This window comes from Coregonus clupeaformis, chromosome 24 (genome assembly GCF_020615455.1).
Source record: "Coregonus clupeaformis isolate EN_2021a chromosome 24, ASM2061545v1, whole genome shotgun sequence".
Classification (NCBI taxonomy): domain Eukaryota; kingdom Metazoa; phylum Chordata; class Actinopteri; order Salmoniformes; family Salmonidae; genus Coregonus; species Coregonus clupeaformis.
Window position 1 is genome coordinate 411,485 of NC_059215.1, and position 18,256 is coordinate 429,740.

The following is an 18,256-nucleotide window of genomic DNA, read 5'->3' on the forward strand; positions in this document are numbered from 1 at the left end:
ATTGGTTAAAGAAAATTGTGATAAATAAAAAAGTATTCCAGTTTCATTTAAGGACCAAAGTATTGACAGCCGTCCCATATAGATTGCAAAATAGTTGGGAAGAGATTTTTGACGTACCGATTCCATGGCATAGTGTTTATTTACATTTACATTTTAGTCATTTAGCAGACGCTCTTATCCAGAGCGACTTACAGTTAGTGAGTGCATACATTATTTTTTATATTTTTCATACTGGCCCCCCGTGGGAATCGAACCCACAACCCTGGCATTGCAAACGCCATGCTCTACCAACTGAGCTACATCCCTGCCAGCCATTCCCTCCCCTACCCTGGACGACGCTGGGCCAATTGTGCGCCACCGCATGGGTCTCCCGGTCGCGGCTACGACAGAGCCTGGATTCAAACCAGGATCTCTAGTGGCACAGCATGCAGTGCCTTAGATCACTGCCCCACTCGGGAGACAAAATTTATGAATTTTACAATTTAAATTAATGAATTGATACGCAAAACGACGCCGGATTCAAAACTTCGAATTTTTCAATTTAAATTATTATATTAAAGTTATTTATATGGGAGATACAATCTTCCCAGCTCTGCAGATTTTGCTGCGAAGAGACAGAATCATTAGATCATTTGTTTTGGTACTGTCCATTTGTAGCTTGTTTTTGGACACAGGTCCAGGAATGGCTAAAGGATTGCAATATTTACCTGGAGCTCACCCTGCAGATAGCACTACTGGGTGATCTGAAAAGTCATAGTCAATCGATCAATAATATAATACTTTTAGCAAATATGTTTATATTCAATTTACGATCTGTAGAAACAATGAGAATAGAAAGGTTCAGAACTTTTGTAAAACATCACAGTACAGTTGAAAAATATATGGCAAATAGAAATCCAATATGAATGGTTTTACGAGATAGATGGGAGCTGAAGGATGGGACTAATAACAACAACTAATAACAACAAGATAACTAATGTAAAGCATACTGTGTCCATAATAAGTATATAGGTTATAGGTTGAGAGCTTTTGTGAAAGAGCACAGTTAGAAAAATATGGCATATAGAAGCAAACCAGATGGACATCATGAAAATGATCGGAGGAAGTTCAGGAGTAAAAACAAACAAAATATAATTATTGTAGAATTTGACTGTGTCCATAGAATGTATATAGTATGTATGGGCTGGAAGTAGAGGCCTAAGCGTTGTTGTTCACTAGTTTACTCCTATTGGGGGAGGGGTGGTGGGGTTGGAAAGTAATGAAGGGAAATATAATTTAAAAAAGGATATGTGTGTGTGTATGGATGTATGTATATATGTGGGCCCCGTGTAGCTCAGTTGGTAGAGCATGGCGCTTGCAACACCAGGGTTATGGGTTCGTTTCCCACAGGGGGCCAGTATGAAAATGTATGCACTCACTAACTGTAAGTCGCTCTGGATAAGAGCGTCTGCTAAATGACTAAAAATATATGTGTGTATGTACAGTGGGGAAAAAAAGTATTTAGTCAGCCACCAATTGTGCAAGTTCTCCCACTTAAAAAGATGAGAGAGGCCTGTAATTTTCATCATAGGTACACGTCAACTATGACAGACAAAATGAGAAAAACTTTTCCAGAAAATCACATTGTAGGATTTTTAATGAATTTATTGGCATATGATGGTGGAAAATAAGTATTTGGTCAATAACAAAAGTTTCTCAATACTTTGTTATATACCCTTTGTTGGCAATGACACAGGTCAAACGTTTTCTGTAAGTCTTCACAAGGTTTTCACACACTGTTGCTGGTATTTTGGCCCATTCCTCCATGCAGATCTCCTCTAGAGCAGTGATGTTTTGGGGCTGTCGCTGGGCAACACAGACTTTCAACTCCCTCCAAAGATTTTCTATGGGGTTGAGATCTGGAGACTGGCTAGACCACTCCAGGACCTTGAAATGCTTCTTACGAAGCCACTCCTTCGTTGCCCGGGCGGTGTGTTTGGGATCATTGTCATGCTGAAAGACCCAGCCACGTTTCATCTTCAATGCCCTTGCTGATGGAAGGAGGGTTTCACTCAAAATCTCACGATACATGGCCCCATTCATTCTTTCCTTTACACGGATCAGTCGTCCTGGTCCCTTTGCAGAAAAACAGCCCCAAAGCATGATGTTTCCAACCCTATGCTTCACAGTAGGTATGGTGTTCTTTGGATGCAACTCAGCATTCTTTGTCCTCCAAACATGACGAGTTGAGTTTTTACCAAAAAGTTATATTTTGTTTTCATCTGACCATATGACATTCTCCCAATCCTCTTCTGGATCATCCAAATGCACTTCAGATGGGCCTGGACATGTACTGGCTTAAGCAGGGGGACACGTCTCGCACTGCAGGATTTGAGTCCCTGGCGGCGTAGTGTGTTACTGATGGTTGGCTTTGTTACTTTGGTCCCATCTCTCTGCAGGTCATTCACTAGGTCCCCCCGTGTGGTTCTGGGATTTTTGCTCACCGTTCTTGTGATCATTTTGACCCCACGGGGGTGAGATCTTGCGTGGAGCCCCAGATCGAGGGAGATTATCAGTGGTCTTGTATGTCTTCCATTTCCTAATAATTGCTCCCACAATTGATTTCTTCAAACCAAGCTGCTTACCTATTGCAGATTCAGTCTTCCCAGCCTGGTGCAGGTCTACAATTTTGTTTTTGGTGTCCTTTGACAGCTCTTTGGTCTTGGCCATTGTGAAGTTTGGAGTGTGACTGTTTGAGGTTGTGGACAGGTGTCTTTTATACTGATAACAAGTTCAAACAGGTGCCATTAATACAGGTAACGAGTGGAGGACAGAGGAGCCTCTTAAAGAAGAAGTTACAGGTCTGTGAGAGCCAGAAATCTTGCTTGTTTGTAGGTGACCAAATACTTATTTTCCACCATAATCTGCAAATAAATTCATTAAAAACCCTACAATGGGATTTTCTGGAAATTTTTTTCTCAATTTGTCTGTCATAGTTAACGTGTACCTATGATGAAAATTACAGGCCTCTCTCATCTTTTTAAGTGGGAGAACTTGCACAATTGGTGGCTGACTAAATACTTTTTTTTCCCCACTGTATATATATTTGCGAGAAAAAAAACATATGGGGGATTGGAAGTGATGCAGACAATTCTATTGATGGAAGTTACAATCTATCTGAAATATTAAAGCTGATCTACCCCCTAAGAAATAAAAATAAATCACGTTATCATTTTTTTTTTAAATCAATAAACTATTTTTTCCCCTCCGTTTACAATTCATTTTTTTCTCGCAATTCGAAATTATTTCCTTGCAATATTTGGTTTTGCTATCAATGCTTTTAGGTTTATGTTTGCTTTCAGTATCATTATTTTTGTTTGCAATATTAAGAATTTTGTTAATGACAAAGCAAAAACAGGTTGTATTAAAAATATAAAACTGCTACACATTTACATAAATATTCAGACCCTTTACTCAGTACTTTGTTGAAGCGCCTTTGGCAGCGATTTTTGGCTTGATTCTTCTTGGGTATGACGCTACAAGCTTGGCACATCTGTATTTTGGGAGTTTCTCCCATTCTCCTCTGCTATTTACAGTTCTCTCCAGAGATGTTAGAACGGGTTCAAGTCCGGACTCTGGCTGGGCCACTCAAGGACATTCAGAGACTTGACCCGAAGCCACTCCTGCATTATTTTGGCTGTGTGCTTAGGGTCGTTGTCCTGTTGGAAGGTGAACCTTCGCCTTTAAGGTGCAGGTTTTGGAGCAGGTTTTCATCAAGGATCTCTCTGTACTTCGCTCTGTTAATCTTTCCCTCGATCCTGACTAGTGTCCCAGTCTCTGCCGCTGAAAAACATCCCCACAGCATGATGCTGCCACCACCATGCTTCACCGTAGGGATGGTGCCAGGTTTCCTCCAGACGTAACGCTTGGCATTCAGGCCAAAGAGTTCAATCTTGGTTTCATCAGACCAGAGAATCTTGTTTCTCATGGTCTAAGAGTCCTTTAGGTACCTTTTGGCAAACTCCAAGCGGGCTGTCATGTGCCTTTTACTGAGGAGTGGCTTCCGTCTGGCAACTCTACCATAAAGGGCTGATTGGTGGAGTGCTGCAGAGATGGTTGTCCTTCTAGAAGGTTCTCCCATCTCCACAGAGGAACTCCAGAGTTCTTTCAGAGTGACCATCGGGTTCTTGGTCATCTCCCTGACCAAGGACCTTCTCCCCCGATTGCTCAGTTTGGCCGGGCGGACAGTTCTAGGAAGAGTCTTGGGGGTTCCAATGTTCTTCCATTTAAGAATACTCGAGGCCAATGTGTTATTGGGGACCTTTAATGCTGCAGACATTTTTTGGTACCCTTCCCCAGATCTGTGCCTCGACACAATCCTGTCTCGGAGCTCTACGGACAATTCCTTCGACCTCATGGCTTGGTTTTCACTCTGACATGCACTGTCAACTATGTGACCTTATATAGACGTGTGTGCCAATTAATTGAATTTACCACAGGTGGACTCCAATCAAGTTGTAGAAACATCTCAAGGATGATCAATGGAAACAGGATGCACCTGAGCTCAATTTCGAGTCTCATCACAAAGGGTCTGAATACTTATGTAAATACTGTATTTTTATTTTTAATACATTTGCTAAAATTTCTAAAAATAGATTTTCGCTTTGTCATTATGGGTGATTGTGTGTAGATTGATATTTTGTATTTTTTAAATCCATTTTAGAATAAGGCTTTAACGTAACAAAAGGTCAAGGTGTCTGAATACTTTCCGAATGCACTGTATAATGTCACTATTACCCAATTACACTATTACTCCCCACCACAGTTTCAGTAAAAAGCTGAGGGATGGGGCTGGAGAAATGCAACCACTCTCAAATCCATAGACTATGCTATGGATGCAAGGACTGACCATCCATGATATCAACATTTTAGTTTTAACCATGTTTTTAGGTAGTGGTTGTTTACATTTACTTTGTTTACAAACATTGTAGTAAAACAAGCCTATATTTTGGGTTCTGATGGGGTCCGATAGTTTAATTTAAAAAAAAAATGTTTTATATGATTTATACATGTGAATGTTTTTCACATGTAAAACTGCATATCCGATTTTCACATGGGAATGTTTTTAACATGTGAAACTACAATTCACATGTGAGGTGAAAACATGTTATTCTCCTCACGTGTGAAAAGGTGCTGTTAACATGTGAACTCTAAATTGAATACATGTGAAAGTATGGGTTCACGTATGAAATTTAAGCTCAACATGTGAAAACAGCTATTTTTTTAGCTCAACGTGTGAAAATGTGATTTTTTTCTCACCTATTTAATTGCCTGTCATACAATAGAAAAAGTGGTGCAGAATCTCCCCTCTGCCGACACTTTTTGTTGAATCATCCATTTCCCCTGGTGATCCGCCCGGCAGTTGGCAGTTCCCATAATGAGCCTGAGACTCCGGAATGTGTGATGCGCTGTTCTAAATATTCATAATTCAGATGGAATAGTGTGTGTGTGGGTGAGTGTGTGTGTGTGTTTTTAACAACATGATTGGTCCACCATGGGGAACCCATTGTCACGAATTCGGCCGAGACTGCTCCTCCTCCTTGCTCGGGCAGGCTTCGGCGTTCGTCGTCCCCGGAGTACTAGCTACCACCGTTGGATGTTTCGATGTTTGTTTGGTTTGGTCTGTCTGTTGCACCTGTGTCCGTTTGTGTCTAATTATGTGATCTATAAGTTTCCTGCTTTGTGTATGTGAGATTGTGTGTTATTGTCCGCCTGTCCGTTGGTGCTGTGTATTTTGCTCTTTCCTATTTTGTTTATTTACGCACAGTATGCGTAATCGCTCGCCTCCGTTTTGTTGAGGCCCGTTTTTGTATTGTCGTGTTTCTGTCCAGTAAAGTCTGTTGGACTAAGCTTCTGTGTCCTGCGCCTGACTCCACACCACATCCACATCAGCCACTGACACCCATTTCCTTGTTATTATCAATAATGAGAGAGCATTGCCCTGATCAAATCATACAAGAGCAACTGTAGTCTTTTTTTATTTATTTATTTTTATTATTTTATTTTTTTATTTTTTTTATAATATAATTATTATTATTTTTTTTTATTTTTTTTAGGGGGGATGGATCAGCTTAATATTGCAGATAGATTGTATCTTCTATCAATGTAATTGTCTGCATCACTTCCAATCCCCCATGTTTATTTTTATTTTTTATATATATATTCCCCTTTATTACTTTTTAACCCCACCATCCTTTCCCTACTTGGAGTAAATTAGTGAACAACAACGCCCAGGACTCTACTTCCGGTCTATACTTACTATCTACACCTTATGGACAGAGTTAATTTTACAATAATTCTATATCTATATATATATATATATATATTTATTTATTTTTTTGCTCCTGAACTTCTTCTACTCTCAACCTCTCCGATCATTTTCATGATGTCCATCCGGTTTGCTTCTAAATGCCATATCTTTCTAACTGTGCTCTTTCCCAAAAGCTCCCAACATACAACCTATATACTTATTATGGACACAGTATGCTTACATTATTAGCTATCTTTGTTATTATTTGTTGTTATTTGTTATTAGTCCCATCCTTCAACTCTATTCAATACCTCCCATCTATCTCTTAACACCATCTACAGTGGGGAAAAAAAGTATTTAGTCAGCCACCAATTGTGCAAGTTCTCCCACTTAAAAAGATGAGAGAGGCCTGTAATTTTCATCATAGGTACACGTCAACTCTGACAGACAAATTGAGGAAAAAAAATCCAGAAAATCACATTGTAGGATTTTCTATGAATTTATTTGCAAATTATGGTGGAAAATAAGTATTTGGTCACCTACAAACAAGCATGATTTCTGGCTCTCACAGACCTGTAACTTCTTCTTTAAGAGGCCCCTCTGTCCTCCACTCGTTACCTGTATTAATGGCACCTGTTTGAACTTGTTATCAGTATAAAAGACACCTGTCCACAACCTCAAACAGTCACACTCCAAACTCCACTATGGCCAAGACCAAAGAGCTGTCAAAGGACACCAGAAACAAAATTGTAGACCTGCACCAGGCTGGGAAGACTGAATCTGCAATAGGTAAGCAGCTTGGTTTGAAGAAATCAGCTGTGGGAGCAATTATTAGGAAATGAAAGACATACAAGACATCTGATAATCTTCCTCGATCTGGGGCTCCACGCAAGATCTCACCCCGTGGGGTCAAAATGATCACAAGAACGGTGAGCAAAAATCCCAGAACCACACGGGGGGACCTAGTGAATGACCTGCAGAGAGCTGGGACCAAAGTAACAAAGCCTACCATCAGTAACACACTACGCCGCCAAGGACTCAAATCCTGCAGTGCCAGACGTGTCCCCCTGCTTAAGCCAGTACATGTCCAGGCCCGTCTGAAGTTTGCTAGAGTGCATTTGGATGATCCAGAAGAGGATTGGGAGAATGTCATATGGTCAGATGAAACCAAAATAGAACTTTTTGGTCATAACTCAACTCGTCGTGTTTGGAGGACAAAGAATGCTGAGTTGCATCCAAAGAACACCATACCTACTGTGAAGCATGGGGGTGGAAACATAATGCTTTGGGGCTGTTTTTCTGCAAAGGGACCAGGACGACTGATCCGTGTAAAGGAAAGAATGAATGGGGCCATGTATCGTGAGATTTTGAGTGAAAACCTCCTTCCATCAGCAAGGGCATTGAAGATGAAACGTGGCTGGGTCTTTCAGCATGACAATGATCCCAAACACACCGCCCGGGCAACGAAGGAGTGGCTTCGTAAGAAGCATTTCAAGGTCCTGGAGTGGCCTAGCCAGTCTCCAGATCTCAACCCCATAGAAAATCTTTGGAGGGAGTTGAAAGTCTGTGTTGCCCAACGACAGCCCCAAAACATCACTGCTCTAGAGGAGATCTGCATGGAGGAATGGGCCAAAATACCAGCAACAGTGTGTGAAAACCTTGTGAAGACTTACAGAAAACGTTTGACCTGTGTCATTGCCAACAAAGGGTATATAACAAAGTATTGAGAAACTTTTGTTATTCCACCATCATATGCCAATAAATTCATAAAAAATCCTACAATGTGATTTTCTGGAAAAGTTTTTCTCATTTTGTCTGTCATAGTTGACGTGTACCTATGATGAAAATTACAGGCCTCTCTCATCTTTTTAAGTGGGAGAACTTGCACAATTGGTGGCTGACTAAATACTTTTTTTCCCCACTGTATATAGGATTTCTATTTGCCATATATATTTCAACCGTACTGTGATGTTTTACAAAAGTTCTGAACCTTTCTATTCTCATTGCTTCTACAGATTGTGAATTAAAAATAAAAAAATTTGCTAAAAGTATTATTATATTATTGATTGATTGACTATGACTTTTCAGATCACCCAGTAATGCTATCTGCAAGGTTAGTTCCAGGTAAATATTGCAATCCTTTAGCCATTCCTGGACCTGTGTCCAAAAACAAGCTACAAATGGACAGAACCAAAACAAATGATCTAATGATTCTATCTCTTCACAGCAAAATCTGCAGAGCTGGGAAGATTGTATCCCCCATATAAATAACATTCTATTGGTAGCAAGAATTTTATATAATAATTTTAATTGAAAGATTCTAATTTTTGAATCCGGTGTCGTTTTGCGTGTCAGTTCATAAACACTATGCCATGGGATCGGTACGTCAAAGATCTCTTCCCAACTATTTTGCAATCTATATGGGATGGCTGTCAATCCTTTGGTCCTTAAGTGAAACTGATATACTTTTTTATTTATCACAGTTTTCCTTAACCAATTATGTTCTTTAATGCAAGGCCGACAGACAAGTTCCTTACTTTCTCCCCCTTCAACTTTCCTCTTCCACTTTTGCGGTAAGGCTGCAATTATTTGCTTGTAATTTTGGGTAGAGCAGACATTTCCATATGTTTTTGTTAGCTGCATGTGCGACATAACTCCACCAGTCCTACCGATGATATCATTTACGAAGATTATACCTTTTTTAAACATTCTGTCAAAAAATAAAGGTTTTTTGTCAATTAGTATATTTGAATTTAACCACAATATTTGTTGCATTATTTGTTCTGTCGTTTCTGGAGGATTAAATTGAAATTGCAACCAACTTTCTATGGCTTGTTTTAGAAATAGTGACATTTGGGAGATTATTTCCTTTTCAAATAACTGAAAGTGAGAGGTTCTAATCTGAATAAAGGGAAAAAGGCCTTTCTTGAACAGTGGGTGAGACAATCTTACTAATTTGCTTGAGAACCAGTTCGGATTTAAGTATAACTTTTGGATGACTGAAGATTTTAGTGATAGGTCTAATGCTTTAATATTTAATAATTTCTGTCCTCCGAATTCATATTCATTATATAAATATGCTCTTTTAATTTTGTCTGGCTTGCCGTTCCAAATAAAATTGAATATTTTTTTCTCATATAATTTAAAAAACTGTTTGCTAGGCGTAGGCAAGACCATAAGCAAATAGGTAAACTGGGATAATACTAAAGAGTTAATCAGGGTGATTTTTCCACAAATTGACAGGTATTTTCCTTTCCATGGTAGTAAGATCTTATCTATTTTTGCTAACTTTCTATTAAAATTTATTGAAGTGAGATCATTTATTTCCTTTGGGATATGTATTCCGAGTATATCCACATCACCATCAGACCATTTTATTGGTAAACTACATGGTAATGTAAAAATTGTATTTTTTAGTGATCCAATACGTAATATAGTACATTTGTCATAATTTGGTTTTAATCCAGAGAGGTTAGAAAATGTATCTAGATCCTCTATGAGGCTGTGGAGGGATTCTAGTTGTGGATCTAGAAGAAAACATGAATCATCTGCGTACAATGACACCTTTGTTTTTAAGCCCTGTATTTCTAATCCTCTGATATTATTATTGGATCTGATTTTAATAGCTAACATCTCGATGGCCACAATAAATAGATATGCCGATAGTGGACAACCTTGTTTCACTCCTCTTGACAGTTTGAAACTTTCTGAGAAATAGCCATTATTTACTATTTTACACCTAGGGTTACTATACATGATTTTGACCCATTTTATAAGAGATTCTCCAAAATTGAAATGCTCCAGGCATTTATATATAAATTCCAGTCGAACTTTATCAAATGCCTTTTCGAAGTCTGCTATGAATAGCAGGCCTGGTTTCCCATATTTTCCATAGTGTTCTATTGTTTCCAATACTTGCCTTATATTATCTCCAATGTATCTTCCATGTAAAAAACCTGTCTGATTAGAATGAATAATATCCAACAATACCTTTTTAATTCTATGCGCTATACATTTTGCTAGGATTTTTGCATCACAACACTGAAGTGTAAGGGGCCTCCAATTTTGTAAATGGACTGGATCTTTATATTTTCCACTTGTATCCTGTTTCAGTAATAATGAGATCAGACCTTCTTCTTGAGTGTCAGATAATCTACCATTTACATAGGAGTGGTTAAAACATGCTAATAACGGTCCTCTTAGTATATCAAAAAAGGTTTGGTATACCTCGATTGGTATGCCATCCAACCCTGGAGTTTTCCCGGACTTAAAGTCTTTAATTGCATCCAGAAGTTCCTCCTCTGTAATTTCACCTTCACATGAGTCTTTCTGTGTGGCTGTTAATTTGACATTATCAATAGAAAAAAAATCTCTACAATTAGCTTCAGTTAGAGGAGATGGAGGAGAGCAACTGTAGTCTTACACATCCTGGCGAATCAATAAATATTATCGGTTTATTATGATATTCATAAAAAGGTATATAAAAAGCTCTGTTCGGCTGCTTATTGCAATCACTTGGTACGTCAATGGTCTTCTGATGTATTTGCTGAGGCTTCGTTCGCACACTGCAGTAAGAGATTTGGCCACAGTTGTACTTACTCTCACTCTCTCTCTCTGTTTTCTCTCTCTCTCTCTCTCTCTCTCTCTCTCTCTCTCTCTCTCTCAGAATCTTCACTCGTTCATCACGCATGTGTCAGCTCCTAGATGGGCTCGGAGGGGTGGAAAAGCGCCAAGTTAATGTTCAAGTGCCGTCTGTTGAATTTGAAGACAATTACAGGGCCCTGGAATAAGCAGGTAATTACAAAAAAGCCTCAGAGAAGTTATGCTTCGCATTGAAATTTGATTACACTGCGAGTTCAAGCTAACATTAGGTCAGTTGTAAGTCATTGGTGAATTACTAAAAAGGATATAGGGCCAAGACATGGCGAAGTAGCAGAGACAAATGAACTAATGTTGAACTTCCACAACCTTAGGGAGGCAAGGGAAAACAATGAAGACACATGTTCATTTTGGTTTATAATTTTTTCTCTCAAATTGATTAATTTCAAATTAACCTGCGGCTGTGCATAATTTTAGTAGCGTGTTGCTGAGTAAACACTTTTTTTCTCTGTATGAATAGAATTATGATAATTGGGTTTGGTCATTAATGTTGTCATGCTCAAGTCTAGTTTATAGGCAACTGTCCTGTGAAAGCACAAGCATTACCTATTATCTTGTTCAGATTTTCGGATGGGAAATTTACAGTCTTCACAGTACCTATCCCTCTCTGTGTGTCATATTCCCCGCCTCTCCATCCCTCTCTTTAGAAATCAGGAGGCGAGGGAGAGAGGAGGAACAGTTAATAGCAACCCATTGTCTCCCAGCTCAGCTGCATGATGGCTCTTGGTGCATGGCAGGCAGTGACCGGGGCTGGGACAAGCTGTTGGTGGTGGGGGCCATTTCTCATTTGTCAGGGGGGAGAAGCCGGTGCTTGGTGGGATTATGAGACACCCAGAGTGGGGTAACTAGGGCTCCAGTCGCCACACTCCACCTAGCTCCTCTCTCCCCGCCCAGTCCCAGAGCCCCTCTCCCAGCCTTAGCCATCTGCTGCCCCTGCTTCATCTGGAGCAAAGCTGCTCTGCACTGGGAATAGAGCTGTTTCTAACTGTGGATTTGCTGTATTTGCGCATCATTTTAGCTGCACACCGATCCAAGCAAGATGCGATACTTGATGATGAGCTACTAACATATTTATTTTGTATACAACGTTTAAATTAAATAATTTGTAAAATAGTGCTAAGAAAAACAAGACCACATTTAAATCAACCAAACTCATGTAGCTCTACCACCATCCTTATTAGACAAGAATGACTCACTGGTCCCCAAAAAGAAAAATACTATTTTAGGCTTAGGGGTTAGGTTTAGGGTTAGGTTTACAATTAGGGTTATGGTTAGAATTAGGGTTAGGGGTTAGGATTAGGAGTTAGGTTTAGTTTTAGGGATAAGGGTTTGGGGTTAGGATTAAGTTAAGGGTTAGGGTTAGGGTTTAGGGAAAATAGGATTTTGAATGGGAATACATTTCTTTGTGTGTGTGTCACCAGGCTTGTCCACAGCAGGCGAGACTCTCATAAAACTCCCATCTGCTGGGGCCACATGTTCCAACACCCACCCCAGTGTCTAGCTGGAGCCCTGATCCCCCCACCCTGAGGCTTAAGCAGGCACTGTCATCATCACTGCAGAGCGTGTGTGTGTGTGTGTGTGTCTGTATGTGTGTCATCATCAGTGAGGGCTAGGCAGTTTACTGAGTTCAGGGACCTCCTTTGTTGTTTCAGATATTCCCTGGGTTGCATCCCAAATGGCACGCTATTCCCTTTATAGCACAGTACTGTTGACCAGTGCCCATAGGCCCATGGTCAAAAGTAGTTCACTAAGTAGGGAATAGGGTTCCATTTGGAATGCAGCCCTGGGATTCATTTCTGTTGCATTCCTGATTTACGTCTAATGAGGTCATCCTTTTCACCTAACACTAGTTTTACGAGCGAAGCAGGGGAAATAACAGTGTCACAACATCTTGATTCACACATCTAGGCCGCTCAGAGAAATAACAGTAAACAACAGCAGTAAATTACAAAACCGGAGTGGATGAGCAGCTGACCCTTGGCTTGAACCTTGAACCCAAGAAGCCAATTTCTGCTCCATCCTCTAGGTACAGATCTAGGATCAGCTTCCCCCCTCCCAATCCTAACCTTTACCATTTGTGGGGAAAATGCTAAACTGACCCAGGATCAGCGTCTAGGGTCAACTTCTTCTTACTCCCCAATCTCCCTTGAAGAGGATTTTTATTTATTTATTAGTATTATATATTTTTTGGTCATTTAGCAGATGCTCTTATCCAGAGCGGCTTACAGGAGCAATTAGGGTTAAGTGCCTTGCTCAAGGGCACATCGACAGACTTTTCACCTAGTCGGCTCAGGGATTAGAACCAGCGACCTTTCGGTTACTGGCACAACGCGCTTAACCACTAAGCTATCTGCCGCCCCCTGTTTAGGGACATCTCTGTCGACCCCACTCCGGTTCTGAGAAGCAGCATTATAGCTCTGCAGGGCTGTTGAACTGTTAATGTACCCCTCTATCTTACATAAGGACCCAGTCACATCTGGTAATGGCAGTCGTATCCAGCAATGTTAAAAAAGGAGGGGAGGACTCAGGACTCTGTTACAAAACAATTTTAATAGGTCTTATTCATTAGGGCACAACATAACAAAACATTTAGCAACAGACAACTAATATGAAAGTTTCTTATTGAACAAGTTCATATAATACCTCCCCGTTTCGGTTGCCTGGCTACCCATCCACATCGCTCCTGCTTAAAGCCACGCCCACTAATGTATCTTCTCCACAATGAGACTGGATTTAATATCCTCCCCGACGACATCTCGAATGTGAACACATTCAAACCGTTTTGATTGGTCCCAGAAACCGATTGGTTGGGCCAGAGCCTGAACACATGTGGGTAAAGCGGCATTTCGGAAACAGTCTTTGATACTCTGATTGGTTAGAGACAATCCAAACACTGCTGATGATTTGTTTTGTACAATGCCCTGCACGATGGCAGTCTCAGATTGAATGTATGTAGCGATAGATAGAGCAGCAGAATTAAATGAAGTATGAGTTGTCAGGCAACCGTTTTGGCCCGATTTTGTGTCTAGTGGATACGACCCTAGCCTCCTCTCTCCGTTCAGTTGTAGAGGTAAGCCCACTGGACGGGTGATTGGGTTTGGAGGAATGGGTTTGGAGGTGTAGGCCTAGCAATTTTTTGGCACTGACGGATAGGCATATGGGAACTGAGGTAATGCTAGGGGAAGATTCAAGTTTCTCATTAGCTCTGGTCTATTTCATCCAGTGAAAAGGGGGAGCGAAGCAGGGTTGGAATTAGCAGGGCTAATTCAATTCTGGCTCCTCTTGCTGTGGTGTACGCGGCTCCACAGAGGAACAATATCCAGCTGTAAAATGCTTCGCTGGAGGATAAACAAAGTTAATTGAGGAGGAAGAGACTAGAGAGGGAGGCAGAGGCACAATCAACCGTCCCGGATAAGATGGATGTTGGTGTTAGAAATAAAATGCCAACAACAGAATTAAGGCAGCCCAAACTTTTGTTGTTGTTTACTTGAGTGATTTCAAATACAAAAGTGTGTCATTATCAACTGGTCTATTAAAGTCCAATCTGGTGCATGACTTCATTATAAAAAAAACATTTAATTTGTGTACTGATGGCTTAGTACTGATGGCTAATTTTCGCTGTTGCTTGTGTAGGCTACACTTTACGCTTTTTCATTGCTTCTACACCTTTCACCTTGGTTTCTGTTTACAGATGGATAGATCGCTTTGTCCGATGCTTCAGCTCAGATACGAGACTTTCCCAATCAATGCCACGTTCACTTACAGCCGCATTATGTGAAACAGGGTAGGCCCCTCTCTGCTATTTTGTTGTAATTCATAGTTCTCTCCCTCAGACAGAGCCAGGTGCAATGTGATCAACTGTAAAATTAGCCATTAACAGTGTCAGAGCAGCAAAGCATCAGTCACCACTCACAGGTAATAGGAGGCAACATCCTTAACTGGGAAATCTCAGATCCCAAAATAAAAGGAGGAGAGTCAATGACACTTCAATAAGAAAACATACAAAAACATTGTCATTCCTCGCCATACATATGCCCACTAACGACCACAACATTTTCAGATACTGTTTTAATCCATTCCCCTGATCATGAAACAGAAGAGATGGCCGTCGCCTAAGACAGCAAAGTCATCAAGCTCTACTTACTGCGTTTAACGAGTCACCGACTAACCCTAACCATCACAAGTGTAGCCAATCTCCTGACCCACGTGGCGGCAAATTCACAAAGACAGTAGGAGGTCGCTAATTCGATTAACGAGGCTATCCCAGACGACTGCATGCTACTAATGACTTTAAGTTTAATCACCTCAGTCACAAAGATTAATCAGACAATTAGTCATTTAAGCAAAACACTTAAATAAGGGGCTGAATACTTAAACTAAAAATGGCATATATATTGTATATTATTACATATACATACAGTATATATTATTATTTATAAACTGGGTGGTTCGAACCCTGATTACTGATTGGCTGATAGCTGTGTTATATCAGACCGTATACCACGGGTATGACAAAACATGTATTTTTATTGTTCTAATTACATTGGTAACCAATTTATAACAGCAATAAGGCAGGGGTTTGCGGTATATGGCCAATATACCATGGCTAAGGGCTGTATCCAGGCACTCCGCATTGCGTCGTGCGTAAGAACAGCCCTTAACCGTGGTATATTGGCCATATACCACACCCCCTCGGACCTTATTGCTTAAATAATCACCACCCTGTTTTTAACTAAAGTGCATAAATGAAGAACTACATTGCAGTTAGTAGGAGCAAGCACTCTCTACGTTGTGCTCTTTCTCTGAAACAGACTCGATGAATGAAAGGACAGATTCAGACATCAGAGCAGTTACAGTCTGTCTGCTTCTCTGCTGAATAGTTAGGAGCTTTTTGCGGCTTCTAAATCACGGCTGCACCTGAACCCAAGTAATTAACCTTTGGTGACATTACCAATCTTTCTGCTAACGAGAGTGTAGCCCATGGGTTGCTGGCTGGGACTTCACAGGTTGAGACTGTGGGGAGACGGTGAATAAAATCGATTTGATCTGTTTATTTGCTATCTTTTTGGACTGGATGTATCCAGTGGTGTAAAGTACTTAAGTAAAAATACTTAAGTCGTTTTTCTATGTATCTGTACTTTACTTTACTATTTATATTTTTGACAACTTTTACTTTTACTTCACTACATCCCTTAAGAAAATGATGTACTTTTTACTCCATACATTTTCCCTGACACCCAAAAGTACTCATTATATTTTCAATGCTTAGCTGGACAGGAAAATGGTCCAATTCACGCACTTACCAAGAGAACATCCCAGGTCATCCTACTGCCTCTGATCTGGCTGACTCACTAAACACACATGCTTTGTTTGTAAATTATGTCTGAGTGTTGGAGTCTGCCCCTGGCTATCCGTAAATAAATAAAAAACAAGAAAATTGTGCAGTCTGGTTTGCTTAATATAAGGTATTTGAAATGGTTTATACTTTTACTTTTGATACTTAAGTATATTTTAACTATGCCATTAATTTTGATACTTAAGTATATTTAAAACCAAATACTTTTAGACTTTTATTCAAGTAGTATTTTATTGGGTGACTTTCACTTTTACTTGTCATTTTCTATTAAGGTATCTTGACTTTTACTGAAGTATGACAATTGGGTACTTTTTCCACCACTGGATGTATCTACTATACATTTAATGTATTGTATGTCTCTAGATGGATGGCTGTTATAAGATGCTGGTTTTAATACTCCTAGTAATGCTGTAACACTCTGATGTAATTCCTGTCATGCATAGAGGTCTTAGTAAACCCATCTATGTGGGTGACCTAGGTCAATGTCAAGCCAGGTCAATTGCTCTAGCCTGCATTAAGCTTGGCAAGTGTTTCTCAAAATCTCAAAAGTAACACTTTCCCTTACAGCGTGACTATGTTTTAAAGTATTGTGTATTAACATACTGGAATTACACACTGCAGCAGAGCACTCAGGGTCAGGTAAAGGGTTTGGGTTTTTGCTGTATATAGTAACAAGAATAAGTGCACAGCAGCAATGTTACCAAACAAACAATGGTTAAATTATCTTTTAGGTCTAACATGACCTAGCAATTATGGATTTAATCTGTTAATCCACAAATGAATCCAAAAGAACAGATCGCATGTCTGGCTGCGTCGGATATGACCATAGGTAGGCACAGAGGAATATAGGCTACGGAATGTACAGAATGCCATTAGCTCTGGGTTCAAACTGCATTCAGTGACAACATATTAATTGCTAAACTAATGTCAACCTGAATGTTTTGTTATTTTAATAATTTGCCTGTAAAAAACTCAGCAGCCATTGCCCTTGCCTTGCCAGCCAGTGGAACACACATACTGTATCCACCCCTGCTATTATCAGTCTGTTATCGTGACATCAGCACTTTACCATGTCCTCGTTATTGCAGACTTCTCCTAGCCTGTCATCTCATCCAATGGAGCTGTAGTAATGGTGCTAGTAATGTAGTAATCGCCATCTCATCTCGTTCACAACCCCGAACACCCATATTGTTCCTCCCCCTACCGATTGGTCCTCAAACAGTCTGGGATGTGATTGGAAATGATTCGCCCTCTCAATGAGGTTTTGTAGGAAGACTCTTCCTTTCTTCTGTGTGATGCAATTAGCTACAGTGGGGAAAAAAAGTATTTAGTCAGCCACCAATTGTGCAAGTTCTCCCACTTAAAAAGATGAGAGAGGCCTGTAATTTTCATCATAGGTACACGTCAACTATGACAGACAAAATGAGAAAAAAAATCCTGAAAATCACATTGTAGGATTTTTAATGAATTTATTTGCAAATTATGGTGGAAAATAAGTATTTGGTCAATAACAAAAGTTTCTCAATACTTTGTTATATACCCTTTGTTGGCAATGACACAGGTCAAACGTTTTCTGTAAGTCATCACAAGGTTTTCACACACTGTTGCTGGTATTTTGGCCCATTCCTCCATGCTGATCTCCTCTAGAGCAGTGATGTTTTGGGGCTGTCGCTGGGCAACACGGACTTTCAACTCCCTCCAAAGATTTTCTATGGGGTTGAGATCTGGAGACTGGCTAGGCCACTCCAGGACCTTGAAATGCTTCTTACGAAGCCACTCCTTCGTTGCCCGGGCGGTGTGTTTGGGATCATTGTCATGCTGAAAGACCCAGCCACGTTTCATCTTCAATGCCCTTGCTGATGGAAGGAGGTTTTCACTCAAAATCTCACGATACATGGCCCCATTCATTCTTTCCTTTACACGGATCAGTCGTCCTGGTCCCTTTGCAGAAA

General features: G+C 40.2%; 1 long non-coding RNA gene across 4 annotated transcripts in view; it reads left to right on the forward strand.

Moving 5' to 3' along the window:
- LOC121563036 overlaps nt 1-18,256 on the forward strand; it is a 32,142-nt gene that overhangs the window by 7,498 nt on the left and 6,388 nt on the right. For all 4 annotated transcript variants that reach the window (XR_006657333.1, XR_006657335.1, XR_005999738.2 and 1 more), the window contains exon 2: nt 10,956-11,083. This is a non-coding gene — a long non-coding RNA (uncharacterized LOC121563036). The remainder of the gene's footprint in view (nt 1-10,955; nt 11,084-18,256) is intronic.